We start from the raw sequence: 23,899 nt of genomic DNA, 5'->3' as shown, positions 1-23,899 counted from the left end.
AACTCCCCTTTGTGCAATTTTGAGCCAAGCAGGCAGGATTAGTCTTCAATACAACGGAAATCTCTGGACTTTGAATAAGATATTCTTTGATCCAGAAATCATTCCTTCTGTCTCTAAGGGGTCATCTTTTACATCCCTCATGCTCTATCCTGTCCACAGACCTCTGTCCACTTACAATCTGGGAAGGCAAGCATCCTAACTCTGTGCATTGGATCATTTTGTTTCCATCAGCAAAGAAAACCTCAGGAGACCCTTGAACAAAGACTTAATTTCTTAATCAAGTAACTCTTTCCGTTATCAAAATTTACATGCCAGCAGTGCAGAGCAACTGTATGAAAAAGATTAGTGTGGATGACTAGACAAATTCTGTGATCGCCTGAATATTGCAAAATAAAGATTTCTAAGTTGGAAAAGGGGAGAGGACAATCTTTTTCTGCAAAAATGTGATGATTGGTCTCAAATATGCTGTAACCTACAGGATAAAGACCACTAAAATTCTGGAACTACTTTAAAAAATTTTTATGCTGTCATAATTTACCAATAAAATTACTTTTATCTCATAGAAACCCTAGTCCCTATGCCTACTCATGCTGTTATTTATTTTTAATTGATATACAATAAAGTTGATTTTTGTGTGAGTATGTGTGTAAGCTATGAATTTAACAGTTTCATGAACTTAAACACATATCTAGTTTCATATAACTGCTACGACCATCAGGATACCTTAAAGTTCTATCACTCAGCAAAGTTCCCTCTTGCTATCCAGTTGTGGCCACACATCCCGTAACACCTAACCACTGATCTTCTGTCATTATCCTTCTGGTTTTTGAGAACATCATATAAATGGAATCATATATTAGGTAAACTTTTTTTTCTGACTTCTAATCGGCATAACTATCTTCTGATTTATACAAGTTCTTTAATATATACAAGTATGTATCAAAATTTCATTCTGTTTTATGGATGAGGACCATTCCCTTATAGGAATTGTAAAAAAATTGATAAACAGAAACCTCAGAGTTGAGAGACCAGAAGGGGAGTTGTCATCCCCTGCACTGATTGTCCAACAGGACGAAGAAAGACTTCTTTCCTGGCAAGGACTCAGCCAATGACAAACCATGGACTTTTTGTTTACGATAGTCCTCCCAACTTCCTTTTCCCCTCTATGAAAGCATTTTCCTTGCCTTGCCCTTCCAGGACTTGCACATGGCTCACTATGGTTGCAGATTCAGAACTGCAGTTCTCTGCTGATCCCGAATAAACCCATCTTTGCTGGAGAAATAGCTGGCTGTCTATTTGTTTCAGGTCAACAGTATTTATCACAGTATGTTTAACCCACTACCCCTCTGATAAGATTTAGGTGGTCACCAGTTTTTGGAGATTATAAATAAATCTATGAATATCTGTATAGTAGTTTTTGTGTGAACACACGTTTTCATTTCTCTAGGGTAAATACCTAGAAATGGGATTGCTGGATTATATTGTAAGTGTATGTTTAACCTGATAAGAAACTGCCAAGCTATCTTCCAGAGTGGCTGTACCATTTGGCATCCCCACCAGTGGCATGTGAGTTTCATTCGCTCTGCATTCTCCCCCACACATGGTATTGCCAGTCTTTAAACTTTATCTAGTCTAATAGGTTAATCATGGTATCTTATCATGGTTTAACTTGCATTTTCCTAATGACTAATGACATTGAACACCTCATCATGTGCTTATTTGACAGTCATATATTCTCCTTTATGGTTAAGTGTTTGTTCAAGTCATTTGCTGTCTTTTAATTAGGTTGTTTTCTAACTGTTGAGTCTTAAGTGTTCATTATTCATTCTGGGTACAAGTCTTCTGTCAACTATATGATTTGGGAATATTCTCTCCCAGCCCATAGTTTGCCTTTTTATTCTTTCAATGGTGTGTTTTGCAGAGTAAGTTTTAATTTTTGATCAAGTTATTGTTAACTGTCATTATCTATAGATTAAAATTTTTTCCTTATATTTTCCAAATCTACATTAAGAATGTTAGTTCTAGATGTTAAGTTTGGTTATTTAAAGCAAAGCAAACAATCTCTGCAATTAAAAAAATCCCCAAAAATCATTTGTGCATTTGAAAGGATTGCCGATTCTGAAATGACATGTCTACCTAAACCATGGCTTTATAAGACCCTGCGTAGAAAAGAAGTGTTTTTAATAAGATGTCATAACACAGTTTAATAAGAGAATACATAGATAATTAAATCTTAATGCTTCATAGTCATTAAGATTTGATAATTCTAAAACCTTCCAAATGCCACATACTCTCTTTACTGTTCCCATTTTCAGGCTTGGTGCATCCTGATAGAGTTATAAATGGCTTACGATACTTCATGTAATAATAGGACTTTACCCTACATTTTAAAACTACATGCTTTAAAAATGAACTCAGTTCACAATAATTTGAAACAAAGTCTGGGCAAAGAGTGCTGGCTCTGGGCCCACCTTCATGGCGCTAGACTAGACATCTCAAGAAAAGCAGATGTGCTCAAACGTGGTGTGGCCTTTCAAAGAAGGTGTAGGTGGAGCTGAAGATAATGCTGTTTGCAAAGTGTCAGCCTCTGTTCTGAATCACCACTGGGAAGGCGGTCTCCTGAAGGCCCGGGGATATTCTGTGACAAGCCCGGGCATCTGTAGTCATTGAGTCTTGGCAGGATTCAGTCTTCAACCTGCCTGACTGCCAGGGGCAGAGAGAGAACACTAATCCTGCCCACAGCAGTGAGGGTGAACTTGAGGTCTGCAATCTCCAGGTTCCAAGGCAGCGTCCAATATGACAACAATCTTTTTACTTTTGTAAAGGGATTAATAATAATCAGTGCTTTCTCAAATGTGATTCTATGGGATGCATTTTAAAAATAAATATGCCATAATATGCCAGAATTTACATAGTAAATGAGCACTGTCCCCTTCAAAGGAGTCACGTTACTTTAATGATGCCACCGTCATTCAAGCCACCTTTAATACCCCACTTTGGACCCTGACACCAGGGTTTATGGAACATTTAAAATAATCTTTCAGGTGGGGAGGGAGCAACTCAGTGGCAGAGTGCATGCTTAGCATGCACGAGGTTCTGGTCCAATCCCCAGTACCTCTGTTAAAATAAATAAATAAATAGGTAAAGAAATAAATCTAAATACCTCCCTGGTCCAAAAACAAACAAAAAAACAAACAAAAAACAAAATCCCCAAATAATCTTTTCAATTGTGGCAAGATTGTCGACCTTTAGGGTACACTTTATGTTTTGTAAGCCATCAAAAATTGAACAATATCCCACCCCGCAGCTCAGGGGCATGAGGGTACGGGTGGGGAAGGATTGCCAATGGCAAGATCCTGAGGTGAGGCTCACACACCACCCCCCCACCCCGGCCCTGGCCCTGAGCTCCCACCCCGTCTCCCCCGGCTCAGCCATGATTAAGGCGATCCTCATCTTTAACCACCACAGGAAAACCACGGCTCTCCAATATCTACCAGCCCTACTATGAAGATACACCACAGCGAACCATCAGAGAGACATGCCATTTGGAATTTAAGAGAGATGAAAATGTTTGTAATTTCCTAAAAGGAGGATTATTAATTGGAGGATCTGACGACAAAACTGATTTATAGACATTAAGCAACATTATATTTTGTCTTCTGTGTGGATTCTTCTGAAAGTGAACTTGGCATTTTAGATCTAATTCAAGTATTTGTGGAAACATTAGACAAGTGTTTTGAAAATCTGTGAACTGGATTTGACTTTCCATGTAGACGAGATACACAATATTCTTGCAGAAATGGTGATGGGGGAATGGTGTTGGAGACCAACGTCAATGAGATTGTTACACAGACTGATGCACAGAACAAACTGGAGACGTCTGAGGCTGGCTTAGCGGGAGCTCCAGCCCGCGCTGTATCAGCTGTAAAGAATGTGAATCTTCCTGAGATCCCAAGAAATATTAACATGGGTGACATCAGTATAAAAGTGTTAAACCTGCCCTCTTTTAAATAAAAAATTTAAAAGGCCACGCCCAGGTAAAATCCAGGGGGAAAAGTCATCTAAGTTTACCATGCAGTTGTTTACCAAAAGTAGAGGAGGAGAGTCTTAACTTTCGCTCTTGGACTTAAGTCAAGGTACTGCATAGAAGTTACATAAAACCAGTATGGAAGTTCAATGTTGCTTTTCTTGCTCAGTGATTCTGAAGTAATTGAGTAGCTCCATTGCGATTTTTTTTTTCTTCCCTTTCTAAACTGCATTCCTGTGGCCACCTAAGGCATGTGTCTATGTGTTGGCTACTACAGTATTTTGAAAAGTGTTTGGGGGCATTTCTTTAAATTATGTACAATGCAAAATGTTGGTGTTTTGTATGAATCACAAGTGCAGCATTCCTTAATTCTCTTTTCTGTTGTTTGTCATAATTGTTATTTAAAGAACCAAGTATGTATTGCATGGAAACATTATGACCTTTTTCTCTTAGTTTAAACTCCAAGGTAACTGGACTTCTAAAGCACCTTTCTGTTTGCCTGATATCTACTTTAGCAGTATTTTTTATGATCCTCTGACTCAACAAACTAAATAAAAGTATATTTTATCACTGTTTAAAAAAATAAAAATAAATTTAAAAATTGAACAATATGAGTAATTCAGTCTCACTCTGAGCTAATTTCAAGGGCCAGCCAGGTGTCCTGACAGTATAGAGTTAAATGCTCAGCCAACATTTTCTAGAAGAACCAGGCTCAAAAAATTTTCATTGGTGGTTTTCTTTGTAAATGTTATTTACTTGAGATTCTAAAGTAAGGAGGCTGTTGCCTTATATTATTGTAAACTCACTAAAAAGGCTGTATCTAGTCAATAAATACAAACCATTCTAATTTACTTTTCTGTTTTGGCTGAATTTTGCATAGAGGAAGTTTCAGATCACAGCCTATGGGTAAGTGAAATGTCACTGTAAGTCCGTGTGATGGAGAAATCAAGGCTCAGAAAGCTTAGCAGAACTATGACGAGAGCCCATCTCTTGACTCTTACATTTCTTTCTGCTTCCAGGCAGTGGTCCATGCTGTTTTCACTCTCTGAGCTGTCCCATCACCCCGTCACCTGCCTGGCTGCAGTGACATGTGACGTCTCAGGTCTCTCCCCTCTCCCATCCCTGCCCTCCTTCCAAGCCTGAGGCCGTACTGGAATAACATTCAAACTCCTGCTCCCCACTCTCCATTTTTCTCCTGCTTCCCAGATGACCTTAAAACACTGAGGACTTGTGACCTGCAAACTCAGCCCCACCCAGTCCCTCAGCCAATCCCACCCAAGGCCAGCAGACTCAAAATTGCCAGAGGAGGGGTGTTCCTCGCCCCAACCTCAATGCTGAGGGGATCTGAAGACCAACTGTCCTAAAGCCTCCCCCTCTCATTCCCACTGATGACTTGTTCCACGAAACAGGGCATCTGCTGTGGGTTCTGGATTTTCCCTGTAGTTCCCTCACCGAGACAGGGACCATACCCTGATAAGCAGCCTGCTATCAGGAATCTCCATCCTCCTCCTTTTGAAGCAAAGAGAAGAGAGGTGGCTTCCCTGGTTGCCAGGCACCATGCTGGGCAGTCTGTGTGTCTATTGAGTGCTCATATATTATTACTGACTGCTTCATAGATGAAGCAATTGAGGCTTAGAGAAGTGAGATTACTTGTCAGAGGTCACAGAACTGACGTGTTGGAGCGGCCCGTCTGAAAAGAAGCTTTTCCCATCTATACAGACCTGACTCACAACCCTACTCCAAGATGAAATGACTACCTTCAAGTACAACTTATTGCATTTATCATCCCCACTGCCTAAAATTCCTTGTTTTCATGCCTTAGTCATCACAGCCCCCCTTGGATATCAACTCAGTCTACCTAGATAAAAACCGACGTCGTCTTGTACCTTGTTGGACACTGTAAGGTAGACATCAGGCTACCTACCATGAAGGTCACCTCAGCCACAGGGGTTCTCCTTTTGCCCTGGTTGCCTGCCTCGTCCTTGCTTCCTTGCCTTTTCTGCCTTATTGTCCACTATTGCCCCATGCTTGGCTTCAGCCAGATGGAACTAATTGCTACTCTATATGCACCTGCCATGTTTCCCTGTCTCCTTGCCTATTTTTTTTAAAAGACAATTTTTACAGAGTAGTTTTAGGTTTACAACAAATTGAGTGGGAAGTCAGGAGATTTCCCGTATCCCCCCTGAACACCGGCCCCCACCCAGGCATAGCCTCCTCTGTTATTAATATCACTCCCCAGAATGGTACTTTTTTTTTTTTTTTTTCACCAAGGATGAATCTACATTGACACATTCCTTGCTTTTTTTCAATGCTGTTTGCTCTGCTAGAAATGCTTTTAACAAAGCTTCAGAGCCACCCCACCCAAAATCTCTGCACATTTAAATCACTTTATCTTTAAGGTCTGATGCATGTGCCTCCTTCTCCATGCATCCTTTCCTTGGGCACACTTCCACTCCAGCTAGAAGCGAGCACTTTTTACTTGACCTCTCCGAGCTCTTTGTTTGTACTTCTCCTGGGGCACTTCACCAGAATTCAAACACAAACGGCACACTGAACAAACCAGCTATGTCAGCTGCAGTCATGAAAGAGTACTGCTTTTGCCTGTGACTGTCCCTTTAAGCCTGATCAAAGAAATTAGCTCTTCCCCTGTTCCCGATGAAAACTCCAGCAAAACTATGATTTTTCTGATCATTCCTAGTTAAGAAAAGGTTCTACATTCTCTGCCGGTTACAAACCACAATCTCATTTCAGAAATAAGAATGTCTAGCTCAGTATTCATCAGCCCTTGAGCCATCACTCAAAGCTAACCATCATCATCTCCCATCCAAGACTGCCCGCAGGCAAGCTGGTGTCTTCAACATAAAGAGTGTGTTTGGCTTCCTCTATCTTTCTCATTCCCATCCTCCTTCACTCACAAATTGTTGTTTCAGACCAACCTCCATCTCCCCAAGTTGAGGTATGGAAGAGAGATGAGAGGGAGAGGAAAGATCTCTTGATGGACAGCATCCTGAGACAAAATGTCCAATGTGGAAAGCCAACTCTTTCTCTCCAAGATCACTTTTGTGGGTTCTTCAGAGATTCTCCCAATCTGAGGTCTTCTGACTTACTGACTCAGGCACAGCAGTTCTAGTCCAGCCTGTGGCTCCTTTCTTAGCCCCTGGGTATCTAGCATTCCACCTTCAGCATTTCTCTGTTGAGGTCCCATTGCCCCTCTGGGCTGCCAAATTGAACAGAATCTCAGGTGCCCCCATGCCGGCTGATTTCAGCCTGACAACAACTTTCCTTTGCTCCTGACATCAGAACAGCTCACCAGTCATGGTGTAGCCTCTTCCAGACTTCTCAGAATTGAGGGATACAACAGTCTACTGTGTCCCCACTCCCAACCTCAGGAGACAGGGTCAAGTTCTCAAGATGGTCCTGTTGCAGTCAGTCTTACTAGCACTTAGGTGAGGTGGCAGAAAGCACTCAGATCTCATCCTTAGGGATGTGGGTGAAAACACAGCATGGTTTACAATTTTGTTTTACATTTATTTTTTAAGCAAACATCCTCTTCATACAATCCTCTCCCAGCTTTCACTCTCAGAAACCTTTTAGACAGATCCTCTTTGTAGCTAAGAACATTTTAGGTTATAGAGCCCATTTTTTATTTTTGGGGGGAAAATCTGCACCTTGATCTGGTAGATAACTTTGGAATTTCATATCTGTTAGAGCTTGGAGTCTCAGTGGAAACTTCCAATTTAACATCCCGTTACATCAGCTAGAACACAGCTAGTTATACAGACAGCCTGCTCCTTTAGGAGACCGTATACTGCCTGAGGTCAGAGACAATATCTGATTCATCTTACACTTATCACAGCCTCTAAAACTGAGCACCCTCCCTAGTAGGAAACATATAGCTACAGCTTCCTGGGACGGACACCCCTGGTCCAATATTTTCTTAAAGCTACCAGCATTCAGGACCAACCAAGGGGCTATTTTCACATACCCTGTTACTCAACCCCGAGTCAAAACTATTGAAGATGGGACAGAGATTGCTCAGGTATTCATCACATCTTATTTCTTTTTCCTCTTGGCAGCCATTTAGGTTTCATTTTTCAGTCTCCTCTGCAGTTAAATGGGGTCATAGGATTGAATTCCAGTCAATGGGATGACGGCAGAAGGAGTATATACCACGACCAGCTCTGGCCCTAGGAAACCTCCCTGAAACCCTCTGTGATGGGCTTCCATTGGCAGACTGAATATAGAGAAAACAGGCTCTAGAAACTGCAAAGCCACATGTTGGGTCCCTGAGTGATGGTTTAGAGCAGAACCCTCACTCTCCTCATCCTCACACCGCTGGACTATGTTGTGAGTAATAAGCACATCTTTTAGTGATAATGTGGATACTGTCTCTTTCAGAACTGTGCCCACTGACACAGAGAGCTAGATCCTAATAACATACTCATCAAAGCAACCTAGGGAAATTCGCCTAGGAAGAATTTTTTTCAAATTCCCTGAAAAAGTGCCAACAGTGTTACTTCCTTGGGTTCCAGGTAACACCATTTATATCTTTCTGTGACAGTTCACATGCTCCCCACCTGAAATATAAATTTCACTGCTGTTTTTAAGTTAAGTCTCTTCACTTTTAGTTAAAAAAATAGAGTAATTATTTTCTTCTCCCACCATTTTCTCAGAAAGGACAGGCTTGTGGGCTTAGAATTCATTTTTAATTAAAAAATTGTTACTGGGTATGAAGTTGTGGAGTAGGCATGATTGCAGAATGCTAACTCAGGGACTTGGCCTCTTTTTTGTAGGGCTGCAGTTTGGGATGTGGTAGGCTGTATTTTTGGAGCAGGAGAAAGACAGGTTCATTCAACCATGCAAATTAAATTACAAGACTTGGAATCATCATTTCTGCGAAAATGTGATCTCCATACTGCGTTTGTTCTGACATTCTTTTCAGATTTGCACCATAACAGTTCTATTTGGCCTTTAAATAACACAGGATCAGTGAAATGTCTCTGGTGAAAGAAGTGATGTATTAAAATTCCAAGGTTGAATTTGAACATCTTTGCTTCAGTGTTCTAAAGTTAAAAATACCTTGAAAAAAATCATGTAATCAAAGAACAGGGGAACTATTATCCATAAGTGTAATATCCTAGGTTTGTAGAGCTTAAAGTAGTCTCCAAATCCACCTTGGGTCTCACGGTGTTTACCTGTTTTTAATAAAATATAAGGAAGGTGACTGCATATCTTGTACTATTATCTGTTTCAATATTCAATAACACTGAACTGGAATAATTCTTTATGTTTGAATTCAGTCATTCGTGTAGTAATTTAAAGATATGTATTCTCATTCTTCCATGGGGAAGAACTGTTGTCATTGCTTCATCAATCTTGAAAAATGTTAACTTTGTATCTTTTAGGTATATCAAGGGAAGATGGAAACTCACACCTTTAGGGTAAAGAATGTCAGTTTAAGTTGTGACCCACCAACTGCTACACTGATTTCACAATGGTCTTGGGATTCTTGAAGGAACTATAAAACAGTTATAGATTTTGCAGAAAAACTGACGGGAAAAGTTGATGATAATGATCAATTATATGATATTAAAAACATATTCCAATGGTGATAGATTTAATGCTTATAGACAGTTTATATATGTCAGTCATTAGGCGCATGAAAAAGTAATTCCAATGGAGATGTTCTGATTTTTATGAGCATCTGGATGCCATTTGGGTTGTTTCCTGGATACTTGTTTCTTTGTAATTTTCAGTTCTTAAAGTGTAACACGGGAACACCATGGTACTCTGCCAACTCTATATTATAGGTATATATTTTCTAGAAGTTCTTTAGGGAGTTGGATACCACCACCATCAGCTGCTGAGACATTGATTATGCAAATTAATAGTTCGTGGATTCACACAAGATGCTACAGGAATCTGGTATCCAGCAAAATAATGAAATACAGCCTTCCCAATGCATGTCAATCACACATATTTTAATATAGCAAAGGAGTGTTGCTCAAGTTATACATCAGATACCCAGTGGTCCCAAATCAAGTAAGTTTGCATTGAAAGGTTAAGCTATAATTGATGTACTGAGAGCAGAGAGGGTATAAAAAGAAACAATTTGTGTGAGAGATGGCAGGGGAGAATGATCAACAAGTTTCTCGATGAGTCTTAGATGCTCAGGATGCAGACTCTATTAGAAAGGAAGAAGGAGGCAGGGGGAGTCAAAGGTATTGGGTATATGGGTGGGACAGGGTATATGGGCAGAGACCCACGGGGCCAGTGACCAGTGACCATGAATCTGGACCTGACTGGGCACAACCATGGGCCAATGGAATGCCATACAAAAGGAAAGAAAGAAGAACTCGATGGAAAACTGGAAAGAGATGGTCAGTCTGGACAGGATGAAAGGACGTTTAAGCCAGGTCTCCAGGGATGAGAAAAACTCAGTGTGAAATAAATGAGACAGAGAAGTAGAAATGGTAGGATACAAATACAGAGGGCAAGAAATGGTAGAGTCACACGGCAGAGGGAGGGCTGTGAAGAATCATGGTCACCAATGGGAGTGGAGAAGAATATAACAGTCTCAGAATTAAAAATTAATGATTATATACTTTAAAGATATTGAAGTTATTTTTATTGAATATGTCCCCATATTCACTTATGTCACCTAGAAATATGAAGTCTGTAATATACAGTGGCTAAGTGAGATCTTCAAGAGTCCTTTCACACATCAAGGCTAAGGTCTTAGGGAAGGAATGTGACCTTCCCTTCCCTGTCACCCCGAGTCCCAGCAACTTTCTGACATGAATGATTTTATTTATCTGACATCTTTGACCAAATACAACAAATAGCAGGTAACAACTATGAGTTCTTCATCCTGCTTCTCCTCTAATCTACTTATTCCCCTATTACATGGCAGCAAGGCACATAATTGAAAGTTTAAATTAAAAAGCAAAAATAACTGAAATCCCAAAGCAGAACCATCTGCACCAAGATTTTCTGCACATTTCTCACCAGCTCAGCATGGCCCACCTCCAGCACCTACGTCATCCCACATGACCTCAGGCAGCATGAGATCACTTCCCTACACAAAGAGGGGGAAGAGGACTTGGAGAAAAGTCCTCAGACTAAACTTTAGGTAAAGCAAGTTTAATTTGAATTCTCCTGAAAAGAGGTACGTTGCCTTTAACAGCTCAGCCCAGTGAGGGTCTAGGTTATGACAGCTTAGGTAATAACGCTAAAGGTGCAGCATTTATTATTAATGCAGAATTATGAATGCAGTTTATGAAGCTGCCAGTGACTGTCTTATCTCAAGCCTTTGGTCCTAGCTTCTCCTGGTTCAGGCTTGATAAGCTTGGGGCTGAGAGCTCATCTTAATGGGTGATGGAAGACTGCTCCATTGCTCCTGGGACTGTATGCTTGTTAGTCACAGACGCCAATTAAAAGCTTTGTTGGAGAGCTGGAGGAATGTGCTGCAGCACATGGAGGGGCCCGGAAGCCCTTTCACGTCCAGCAGGGGTGAAAAAGCCTCCGTGGCATGCCAAGCCACACATCAGCAGGTCATGTGCATCAGCACGCAGCATCAACAAACCAGCACAAAAATTCTAAGGTCAGCACTTTCGGGAGCCAGCCCATTTCATTCCAACTGATAAGGATTTAAATATTTTCATGAGCCTTGCTGATCTGAGTCATTTAAAAGGACAAACACATTATAATTATTTTTAAAGGCAAGTTACATAAGCCAGGGTACAGTCCATACTTGATAGTCTTCTAGAAATGATTACTGACCCTTGTATATCTCTCCTGTGACCATCAGGGGTCAAGTCGAGGTTAATGTTCTGGCAAAATACTTAGGATCCAGAGGAACAACTGTTTGGGTAGGGATTACTGCCATTGGAAACCACTGATGAGGGTTTGAAACGGCGATTCTTAATTAAGTAAATAAAAAGACTCAGCGTCTGTGCTCTGATCATGCAGCTAACAACTGACTCCACCTCAGTCCAAACACAAAATGAAATCCAGTGAGGAGATGGGTTTATTTTTATAATAATTTGTTTTAGAGATTTAATCTAAACTAATATGGGGCAGTTTCAGAAATAACTTTTGAGTATCAAGTGTTGAAAGAATATTTGCTATGTTTTTTGTTTTTTTTTAATGAATCCTTTATTTTTATTTCAACCGTGTGTTATTACTAACTTGTTCCTTCCAAACAGAATTTTGGGGCAATATATGTCAAAATTATAGCATGTTCAACAGAAGTTATAAAAACTCCCAACAGTGTATATTTTGAAATATGTCATAGCATTCAATAATTAATGTTCTCTTTAGTAGGCTAATTATTTTGTTTGGCAGTGTATTCTTTGATGTGTCATGAAAATTATATGTGGACAAATCAGATCAAGAAATATTAACAGCAAAAAAAGTTGAATAAAGGCCCCATAATATCTGTGGACTTGCTAGAATGTTATGGTGAATGGTAGAGAGAATGGGAGAGCATTTTGGGGAGATAAGGCAACTTTGATTCCTAGGATTTGGTTACAAAGCTACACACAGGCTATAAGATTTGCTGGGAGTTCAACATGGTTGGAAACAAGAGTTAAACAAAAATCTATTATGGAAAAAATTAAAATAAATAAAAATTTTAAAAATCTATTATGTTTATATAAACTGTCAGCCAGTAGTTAAAATATTTCAGAAAAAATTAAATTTACAATAAAAATAACTCACTTCAACAATAATTATAAGGTTCCTGGCAATGAATCTAACAAACATGTGGAAGATATTTGTAGGGAAAATTGTAAAATATATTGAAAGACATGAAAGTCAGCTTAAATAAATTGAGAGCTAAATTATGTCCTTGAATGGGGACATTCAAATTTAGTTAGAGAAATCATTCCCCAATAATCTATAAATTCAATGTAATTATAAGCCAAATCCCAACACTGTCTTCCATGTAACTTGAAATGGTGATGCATATACATTCATATGGTACTGTGAATAATCAGGAATAGACAATACATACTTGTGAAAAAATAGTTTAAAAGGGTTCATTCATTGTAAGACTGTAATAATTAAAACATAGTATTGGTACAAGGAAAGACTGGAAAAAAGATGTACGAGGTCTCAGTAGCATTAAATATCATTGTGAAAAGGTGGACTGGTGGACTAGTTAGTAAATTGTACTAGAACCAAAAAAAAAAAAAAAAACCCACAAAAAACAAAACAAAAGAAAGATAAACTTTGCTCAATACATTGCACCATACAGAAGTATAAATTCTAGACAAATTAAAGATCTCATTGGGATAAAGTATAACTGTAAAACATTTTGAAGAAAATATAGAAAAATAAGTTTATTAAATCATGTGGGAAAATACTTAAGATTTCCCATTGTACAAACCATAAAGAAAAACATTGACAGATTAAACTATACTAAAAATTTTAAACTTCTATACATGATAAAAGATACCACAAATAAGTGAAAAGATAAATTATTGACTAGGGTAGATATTTGTCAATAATATAGCCCTTTCTCACAATTACTGTCCAGAATATGAAGAAAGTGCCCATAAATCAATAATAAAAGGCATTTAAAGAAATAAAAATGGGTGAAATATACCACATATAATTCTCAACGGAAGGCACTGGAATGGTCAATAATATTATACAAATACACTTAGCTTCACCAGCAATGAGAAAGTCCTTGCACCCAAGAGATTAGTAAAACAGAATGTCTGATAATACCAAATACTGGAAAAGATGTGGGGAAACAGAAATACTAAATCAGTGGTTCTTAACCCTAGATGTACATTAGAATCACCCAGGGAACTGCAATGAAATACCGGCCCTGGTTCCCATCCCCAGAGACTCTGATTTAATTGGTCTGGGGTGGGACTTAGGAATTGATTAATTTTAAAATGCACCTAGGTGATTCTGCAGACAGAGTTTAGAACTCCTGCTCAACATTGTCGGTGGTCAGATGAACCAGCAGAGTTTGGAGAACAATTTAACAGTCTCTAGTGAAGATGTGTATCCCTGTGACCTGACAATTCAACTTCTAGGTTGAACTCTCCTTGAGAAATTCTAGCATAAGTATAAGAAGATGTGTACAAGGACCATTGCAGTACTGTTTAGCAAAACTGCAGAGACAATCACATTTCCCTGAATAAAAAAATGGATAAATCAGCCTTTGACTATTTATGCAACATGGTACTATTCTGCAGTTAAAATAAAATTGACCAGATACCTATGTATCGACATGGATACATCTCCAAAACAACTCTGAATTAAAAGTTTAAAGAATATATAAATAAAGACAATGCTTTACATATTTAAAATTTGAACACAAAGCAATAGTATGACCACAAATAGATGTTAGCTATAACCACATATAGATACATCCATGTCTGTATCTAACAGCCCACCCCCTCAACACATATACACACATACACACACATAGTAAAAACACTCAAGTGCATGGGAATCATATATAGGAATTTTAGGATAATTATCTCTTGGGAGGGAAGAGGGAGGGAAAGGTGGGAGTAGGGCTTTGACTGTATTCGTAATGTGTTTCATTTTATTTTACACATTATCTTAAGTAAAGATGGCAAAGTAACGTATATTTAATCTTGATGGTGGATTTGCAGATAGTTATGATATTATTTTTGTGTGTTTTAGATATTTTATATTAAGATTTTAAAAGGCAAAAGAGCCCTGCAATGATCATGGAGGCATATCTTTATTTTTTTAATCATCAAAAAAAAAAAATATACTAAAAACAGAACTGAAAAGTAAACAAAAAAAGCCACTGGATTTGGAAGCCAGAGGCTAGACTTCTCATCTAGTTCTGTGGCTAATTAGTGATGTGTAAACTCACTTTTTGACTTCAGTTTCCTCATATAGAATGTTGGATAAGACAATCCAAAATTGACTCTAGTTTCAGGTTTCTGTGACTCTAAAGTTGTGAGAGGACAATATTTCTGAATTCAATTTTTTCTCTCTTCGTGGATGCCATCTTCAAAGTACACTACTTCTGCTCCCAAATGTAATCATGGATTATTCCAGAAAGTGATGCCCTAAATGATACTCGATAAACAATCATTAAGTCAAAGATGTAATCAAGGATGCAAATTAGCTTAAAATGTTCCCATGACCCAGGTTAGAAACAATACAGAAACAACCAAAAAAAGTGTTATTAAATATCCAAATGACTTCCATTCCCCAATTTATAAATGTATTCTTTCTTCATTCATTTATTCATTATTTCATATGCCACTCGTCCTGAATGATAATCTACAAACCAGCTTGTCTCAATTGTCATGTCAATAAAAGTTTTATAACAGTAGATATTAATAGTAAACCTTACTTAAAATATATGTTTTACAACTGCAAAACAACAATCTCCCTCCATATTCCCCACCTTCTGGTAACTTGAAAGACTTTATTGTACCTTCTAAGTGTCTTATTTGTCCCCAGCGAGAACCTGATCCAACACAAGCAATTAAAACACATTTGCTCATGAATGTGCTGTTTTCTCCCCATGATTTTGATGCTTTTAGCTGACAAAGTTTAATTATCCCCGTAACCTTGCAGAAAGTGAAACACAGAGAAGCATGACTTGGGGTGAAGTCACACTCCACATAGAGTCTAACACAGAGCAGAGAGAAATGAAAGCCATTTCTAATATGTGTACCAAAGCTCACTGCTGAAGCCCCAGTTTCTCTTCTTGCTTCACCCCAGCCTGCTACCTATGTTCTGCCAGAAATATTATCCATGAAGTAAAGTAACACAGAAAGGAGCTTGGACAGTCCATAACCTTGGTGGTTAGACAGTTGAAAGAAAGATACATCAATGACAACAAACAGAAAGATACAGGATGCTAGTTGATAGGAACATTCTTAGATCTTTTTAGCTCCTCATCCATTGAAATATGTGAAGGAGGCTGTCTACACTACCTGCATTATAGGTAAGGCAGGAAAGATACAAAGTCTCAAGTGTCACAGAACATTCCGTATCACACCTGGCAAAGGATGGCAGTCAGTACTTAGATATCATCATCATCATCATCATCTCATCATCATTGTCATTACAGGATATAGTACTTCACAGGACATATGTGCTACAGGACACAATACTTCCGATTTGTCCAGGACATAAGTTTATAAAAAGAGATGCTCAAAGCAAATTAAATTTTCTCTTTACAAAGGAAGTTCCCCAAGGTTGATGACCTGATGGCTTTTGAAATTCAGCAATGTAATTTCCATTGGTGGTGGAGGGAGAAGTCATAAGAGGTCCACTGTCAGCAGGTAGACAGTGGACCACTTAAAGAAGACAAAATCTACTGAACATTTTCTAAATTGATGAAGGAGGAGCATGACGAGTAGGAAAACTCACCTCCTTCATGGCTTTCCTTCATAAGAGTGGAGCCCCAATCCACCATCCCTGGTGGGTAGCCAGTATCCATAAAGGGGCAACCCTATGCCCCATAAAAGCAGCACAAATCCTTAGGCACAGCTAAATCAGGAAGCAAGGAACTCCTCTAAAAGCAACAACCATTCAGGATGTCGAAGAGCAGACTCTCACTTGGCTACATTTTTCGCAGTTCCCAGTTTACCCCCACCCTTTTGAGCCACCCAAAATTACCCCATTACCACTAACACTTTCAAAAGTGGGACATAGATTCCCGTTGCTCTCAACAGGACTTAACCCTTGGACTACATTTAGCTACTACACAACACGTAGGGGGGAATTTAAAGGATACCTATAGAACTGAAATAACACCATCTCCTAAGGGAAAATAAAAGATGGCTTGGCAGATAATGATCTTTAACTGATGGGCTACACAGTAACAAGGCCAGTGCTGGGAGCGCTTGGCTTTGGCAACCACTGATGAACAGGAATCATGTTTCCAAGAGGCCAAGACAGCCAGTCTCTGCAGACCAGGGGAAACTGGAGGGAGGAAGGAATGCAACTGTGTCCACTCACGGAAGAGGTTTTCACCATTATCTTTCTTTTGAATACATTGTTTCAGAACCAGCAGATGTGCAGAAAGCTCTGGTCCAGATGATGGCTTTAGTGGGGGCAGTGCAGGCACTGGGGTGCAGAGAAAACACAGATCATTCCTGTGTTTATTTTTGTCCAAACATCAACTAGACAAGGCTTGACTTTGAAAGCCTCCAGCCCTCTGTTTATGATTGCTGGAGAGGTAGCAGGTCGTCTCCAGGAACAAATTGCGGCTACCACATCGGGAGGGGAGGGCAGAAGGATGGGTAGTGGAAATTAGGCATCTGGAGGGAAACAGGGTATTTTGGCCACTTCTGGTTGCCTCTCTGATGATTTGTGCACCATCTAACCACATGCTAGACCAGCTTGACAGCTCTTGACTCCTGGAGTCTTGAGCAGGCAACAGAAAATGCATTGCTAGCGCTCAATTTAATAGTGTCATCAGAAGGAGGGCATAGCTCAGTGGTAGAGTGCATGCTTAGCATGCATGAGGTCCGGGGTTCAGTCCCCAGTACCTCCTCTAAGAATAAATAAACAAACAGACCTAATTATCTCCCCCAACCAAAAGAAAAGGAAAAAAGAAAAAAAAATAGTGTAATCAAGAAAAGGTATTTGCAGCTGAAATATTTTAATGTTTCAATGCCCTTTTGCCACTGAGTAAGCTTTTTTTTTTTTCACATTTACCATTTCATCCCATTTTCAAAAGGTGGGGTGTTCACAAGAATCAGAGCTGTAGCAAATTTGACTCTGTAGATTTACAGATCCTTTAGCAAATTCTCCTGAAATAGTCCAGAGAAGTCGACAAAAGCCGATTTGCTTGCTGGGGCGACAATGCTCTTTTCAGAAGACATTTTTACTGGCTTATTTTCCAATCTAAAATAGAGTTTATATTACCGGAGGAAATGAGGCAAAAGATACTCAGTTGAAGCATTAATGAAATTAAATAATTCTTGGCATAAAAACACAAACATTGCTATAAATATTACCTGCTACCTGTTAAACAGCATTAAGAGCAGAACACGTCTTACCTCATCTTGTAATTAATTTATGAGCTAGCAAATTACTTTACTTCTCTTTAGAGTCCAACTGATAACTTTACTGAGATTACAACATGCAAAAAAGATGCTTATTAGAGGATTAAGAAGGAAGAAAAGAAAACAAGAAAGACAAAGTACTTACTTGCAGTGATACTTTTAAAGTAATCCTGAATTTCACATTTGGCTTTTTTGCTAAAGAGCAAGGACTAATCTGAGCTACAAGCCTTTGGTCCTCAGGGACCTCTGTGCTTCCATAGGACAAATCTTTGAGAAATCTTCCTTTGATATTTATTTCTCCAAGTATCCAAGTTCTACTAGGAAACAGTCCAAAGCAAAAGATTGTCCTTAAAAAAAAAAAAAAAAAAGCCCACGAAGTCCACAGTGTAAGCAGCAAAGGGAAAAATAAAACCTCTCCCAAAGTAATATCTAATTCAGAAGTGTAACTGCTCCCCTATCTCCGCTGGTAGGCGTCCCCTCCTATTCCTGGTGACATTTCTCATTATCTGGCCAATGCTGATTTACAGCAATGTGAGCGTGTTTGAAGAGAAATGAACTCATTCTCTGTGAAGTTCCTTGTAGTAAAGGAAAACATATGGAGGATTTCCTGCTGAGGCTTCCCGATTGAGGCACAAATTCGAGGGGGTGTGGAATTTACTTGTTAAGGCTCTTGGTTTTCCAGACTCAGCAGTATGTGCTCAGCAATGAGCCCACATGGGCGGCTGCTCCTCTGCAGAGAACTCTGTTATTCTGCAATAACCCCACCAGCGGGGATGGCTTGTGGGCAGCAGGTCAACAGTGCGTCTGTGCTCTGGTTGTCACAGTCCCTGTTTCAATCACATCTTACCTCCAGGACCAGGTAAAGCCTGCAATACGGGCTTCTTTCCCTCCTTGTTTCCTCCCTGCATCTTTGCACATCCACCTCCTAATTCCTAATCTGAGACAAACAGTTTCACCTACGGGCACTCTGTGAGTTCATTCCAAAAAATTAATTTAAAATGTCACCAGTGTTTTCTTTCCCCTTCCACCCCTTCCCCATTTGAAAATGTACTTCTAAGGATGGCACATCTCAAAATATGTTACGAAGACACCAGTTGGCTCAGGAATATTAAATTGTACATATAATGAAAGCAGCCCTCTAGTAAGCCCCTCACGGCTACAGAGCCCTGCCCACTGACCCCACAGAAAAATACAAAACCGCAAATAGCAAGTGTCGCAAGGTGTACCTTTAAGACCACTATTTAGAGTGACAGTGAGGACACTACTGCCTAGCAGAGGAGTTTTACCCTAGTAATCCAGCAATCCCATTAACAATGCATCAACTCTATATTAATCTCAATGACTCTAGTTATTTGCTCTCTGTATCCATCTTTTATGTTACAAACTGGTGTTAAACATATTCTAAAAATAAGTTCCACACCATCTCTTTCCATGTCCACGTCTTTGTGCAAGAATTTACTTGGTGGGGCACATATTTCCCTAAGTCCAGTGTAGTGACAGCATGAACAATGAAAAGAGGTAAAGAATATATAACTAAACCGAATTATCTTCCCTCCAAAAAAAAAAAAAAAAAAAAAAAAAAGAAGAAGAAGAAGAAAAGAGATAAAGACAGGAATCCAGAAGACAGTGTGTAAGTCATATGTGGAGCTCCAGCTCATCTGTGTTGGGGGGAGAAAGAAAACTTTTGTGGACTTAATAAAAAAAATTTTTTAATTATCTGGAAGGATGTTCTACATTAGAGATACACAGACTGTGGCCCAGGGTCCGAATCAGGCCCTCTGCTAGTATTTACAAAGTTTTCTTGGAACACAGCCACACCCATTTGTTCACATACTGTCTATGGCTGCTTTCATGCTACAGTGGCAGGGCTGAGCTGTTATGTCAGAGCCTGGGTGGTTCACAAAACCTAAAAGATGACTGTAGCCCTTTACAGGAAAACTTGCAGACCCACCTTCTATATGATAGAGCATCACTAGATAATTATGAATACTTAGGCATTTTTTTTTTCTGAGCTGTGTAGTCAGAGATATCATTATAATTGTATTTAAGGAATGTCTCTCCATGTTCTCCCATTTCTCCCGAAGTAGAGGTGGGAGGAGGGCTTCTTGGGGTGGGGAGGGTCCCTGAGCTCCCAGGGGCCAGAACAGATCAGACCATACATTTAAGGGTGGTGAAGGATGGCACTGTCAGAGGCAGAACCCGGACATCATCACAGAGGGAAGGCAGAGACGCAGAGCTGAGAGCGAGAAGTACAGAAAAACCATCAGTGGAGGGAAAAATAATGAAGATTAATTCCAAGTCAGGAAGTGGCTGGAGCAGGCTGTTAGGACTAAGACCTTGAGGAAAAAGATAAGGATGCAGGATGCTGCCTTTCTGGTGGCCTGTTGGCAGGGTGACTCAGTTGTCCCCAGTGGGACTTCCCTAGTTTTAAAACTGAAGGTCCTGCATCTGGGAACATCCTTAGTCCCAAGGAATCCAGACATCTGGCTGCCTAATGCTGGGACTGTACAGGAAGATAGGACGTCAACCTGAAAAGAAAAACCCGAAGGACAGTAGCTGTGCCCTCCCAGAGCTTAGTACCTCTGTCCTTAGGGAGCTTATGTAAGAAGCAGGGAGCCACTGTGGTGGGAGCCACTGGAGAAAGACAGGGCTCCTGTTCTCAGCAAGCAAGTGGTTTCGCTGTGAGAACTCACACCATGTGAGCAGGAAGAGAATAACCCCAGAACAACCCGTAAACAAGTGTGAGATCATCCGTCCTACTGGACAGTGCTTGGCCTGGCCTTTTCACCCCAAAGCCAGCCTGCACTTTTTCCGGAACAGCTGAGCTGCTTGATTCGATTACTGCCTGCCACTCTGAACTCTCTGCTTTAATTTCCCCAAACTCCCCAGCCATCCCAAATTTTGCTCAGGTTTTAAGTTTAATCCCTTCTCCCTAAATGACAAATGCTGATCTGGCTTTCTAGATCCCACAAATGTAGCTATTTTTTTCATTCATCAATCTGATCAGTAAGTCAGTCAATTAACAAATATTTCTTGAGCTGCTATGATGTGCTAGGCACTGTGCCGAGCTGGAATCACACAGGCAAGCTCTCTGGACTCATGGAGAGGAAGGGGAAACTCAGAAACAAATCATACAAACAGGATAATTTCAGATTGTGATGTGTTTGGGGAGAAACACATGCGGTGGAGTAATAAGCAGCTGCTGAGTTGGGTGGGGCTTCTGTCCTAGGTCTGGTGGCCGGAGATGACCTTTCTAAGAAGGTGACGTATTAGCCGAACGCCAGAATCTGAGAAGGATGGTGCTGTGGAGTGAACTATAAGATCTGTAAGTTCAGGTGGGGATAGTACAGCTCAAGTGATGGAGCACGTGCTTAGCATGCATGAGGTCTCGGTTCAATCCCCAGTACCACCAATAAAAAAATAAATACATAAGTAAACCTAATTACCTCCCTCCCCCCTCAAATAATAATAGAATTAAATTTTTTAAAAAATCTACAAGTTCAAAGACAGACATGATATGTTCCTCAAAGCAGAAAGGACACTGGAGGGGCACTGTAGGCATGTGGGGAGGGTTAGAGACAGGCAGAGATCAGATGATGTCTCTGGTCTTGCAGGAATGATGTGGAGGTTTGGCTGTTTCCCAAGGGCAGGCCAAAACCAGGGGACGAAGTTAAGCAGGGGAATGTCTACAAACTGATTTATGTTTTCAAAAGGATTTCCCTAGCCGCACTGTGGTGGAAGGATGGGAAGAAGGTAAGAGTCAAAATGAGGAGACCAGTTGAGAGATGGGTGTCAGCTGGGAGAAAATGGTGCCACAGAAGTTCAAGGGAAGAGAATGGCTTTGAGATGTATGTTGGAACATAGCAACTCCACCCCCAGAAATGATCATCTGAAGTCACCTCATTCGGTTGTTTGGGCATTAATTTTTCATTTCTACCCACTTGAGGAAAACTCCAGAACAGGGACCCCATCTTTCTTTGTCACCACTCCATCCCCAGCATGCAACATTTGCCTCCCACAGAGAAGGAAGGCGGGTCATTGTCAGCCATGTGTCAAGCTTTTTGTTCCTGGCCAGCTGAACCAAACAGCTACAGACACGTGAGGATCTTTGTGTGAGACTTCGACGTGAACACACTGTCGTGGAAGTAAGTGAAAGACACTGCAGTTTGTTTTACCTTCAGACACATCCTACCACTCACAGTACCTCTGTAGATGTAGTAATAACTCGCTTTCTTCCAATGCATGTGTCAGAAAATCTTAAAGTTACAGGGAAATCCCCATATTTGACCTGAAATGAACCATCAAAGCTACCAGCCTCCCCGTCTAGAATATTTTCTCCGTGAATGCACCCCTCCGATTTTGTTCTGCCCAGGGGAAATTCCCACAGTACCATCAGCAAAGGACAAGTGTTTGTGCAAAGGAGAAAAATGTCAGGCATGCTCATTGAAACCAAGGTCGCTTTACCCATACACAGTGATGACTTTTTGCATTTCCAAATCAAAAAACAATGTAAGCTATTTTAGATACTTTTTTCCCCTAGTTCAATGGGATCCAATTCTTTAAAGTTGAAAAAGCAAGTATTTTCCCCCCAAAATGAATACCTAAAATATAGCCTTAGGATGGAGTTTTGCTTTTTTTCTTTTGGGCATAGAAGAGAAGATTGCATTACTGATCTAGACAAAAAGCCATTTCCATCAGAACTTCTTTGCTGGATTTCACTGCACATATTTTGCCATGAGAGAATTACATTTATCAGGCAGAAGTGAAGCTATTTATTCCCTTCTTATTCTATTAATTAAACTGTAATACAATTACTGGGGTTACCCATAACCAATCTTTGGAAGATTAATATAGGATGCTATTCTTTTGCTCATATTTGGCCTCTGCATGATAATGAGACAGCAATAAAGTTTATGTTCCCATAACATGTAAGAATTGTATTTTGCACCAAATAGCTAACATCAAAAATAACTACTAGTATAAACAAACCACATAACACAATCCTTCTTGGCATACATTAATGTGTCACTAAAAATGTTAATACAATGCCTAATGTAGCTACAAAAATCTGAATATTTAAGTTAAAAGGATGCATAAAGAAAAATGTATTAAAAACATGTCATGCCTGGAAAAAATAATTTGAAAATAGGTTTTGGTGGTTAGCTGTCATATTACCTGACTTTTACTATGCACTTTGAGGAAACAAAAACTTGCATTGTTCTAACGTAACTATTTTCCCATGATAATTTAAAATTCAAATTTACAATGCAGAAACATTACCGGCATAATAGGCACTTAAAACCTATGCCATTTGGCAACATTTCACATTTATTAATGAATTATTTTCATAACACTTTTCAAAAAAGGTTTATAATCTATTTGCATTACTGGAGTCACAGGAAAACAGGAAAAAAGCTATTGATCAGGACTTTGCATAAAAATGCCTCAATCTACATGTATATTTCTTCTCTAGCTACATAATTACATACTTCCATTTCACTGTGAAAGGGATGCCAATCTTAAATTTGTATGTTTTTATTGCCTAATCATAGCAATCATTAATAGTGAACGCAAACTTTTGGAAAATAAATGGAAAAAATGAATCTTCATGTTTTACTCTCTCTTTCTTTCTTTTTTGTTTTATAGCTTCCTGAAGGCAATGAATAAAATCACAGAATATCCTATTTTACCTAAGGAGAAAGGAGAGCTCTGAACTCTGGGCTGATACTTCACTTTCCTACGATGGATACCAATATACCACTAGTCCATCTTTATATGAAGACAGAGATTAATTGATTTACCAACACTGACATGGAAAATTATGACCCACAATTCTCTTGTA

The 23,899-nt window shown here is 39.6% G+C and overlaps 1 pseudogene; it reads left to right on the top strand.

The window, feature by feature from the left end:
• The first annotated feature begins 3,146 nt into the window (after positions 1 to 3,146).
• LOC102517551 lies at positions 3,147 to 4,602 on the top strand (annotated as a pseudogene).
• Positions 4,603 to 23,899: the final 19,297 nt, after the last annotated feature.

The sequence above is a fragment of the Camelus ferus genome, chromosome 35, assembly GCF_009834535.1.
Source record: "Camelus ferus isolate YT-003-E chromosome 35, BCGSAC_Cfer_1.0, whole genome shotgun sequence".
Lineage (NCBI taxonomy): Eukaryota > Metazoa > Chordata > Mammalia > Artiodactyla > Camelidae > Camelus > Camelus ferus.
The sequence above is the reverse complement of the archived record's forward strand: the minus strand, read 5'-3'. Positions and strand labels throughout refer to the sequence as shown.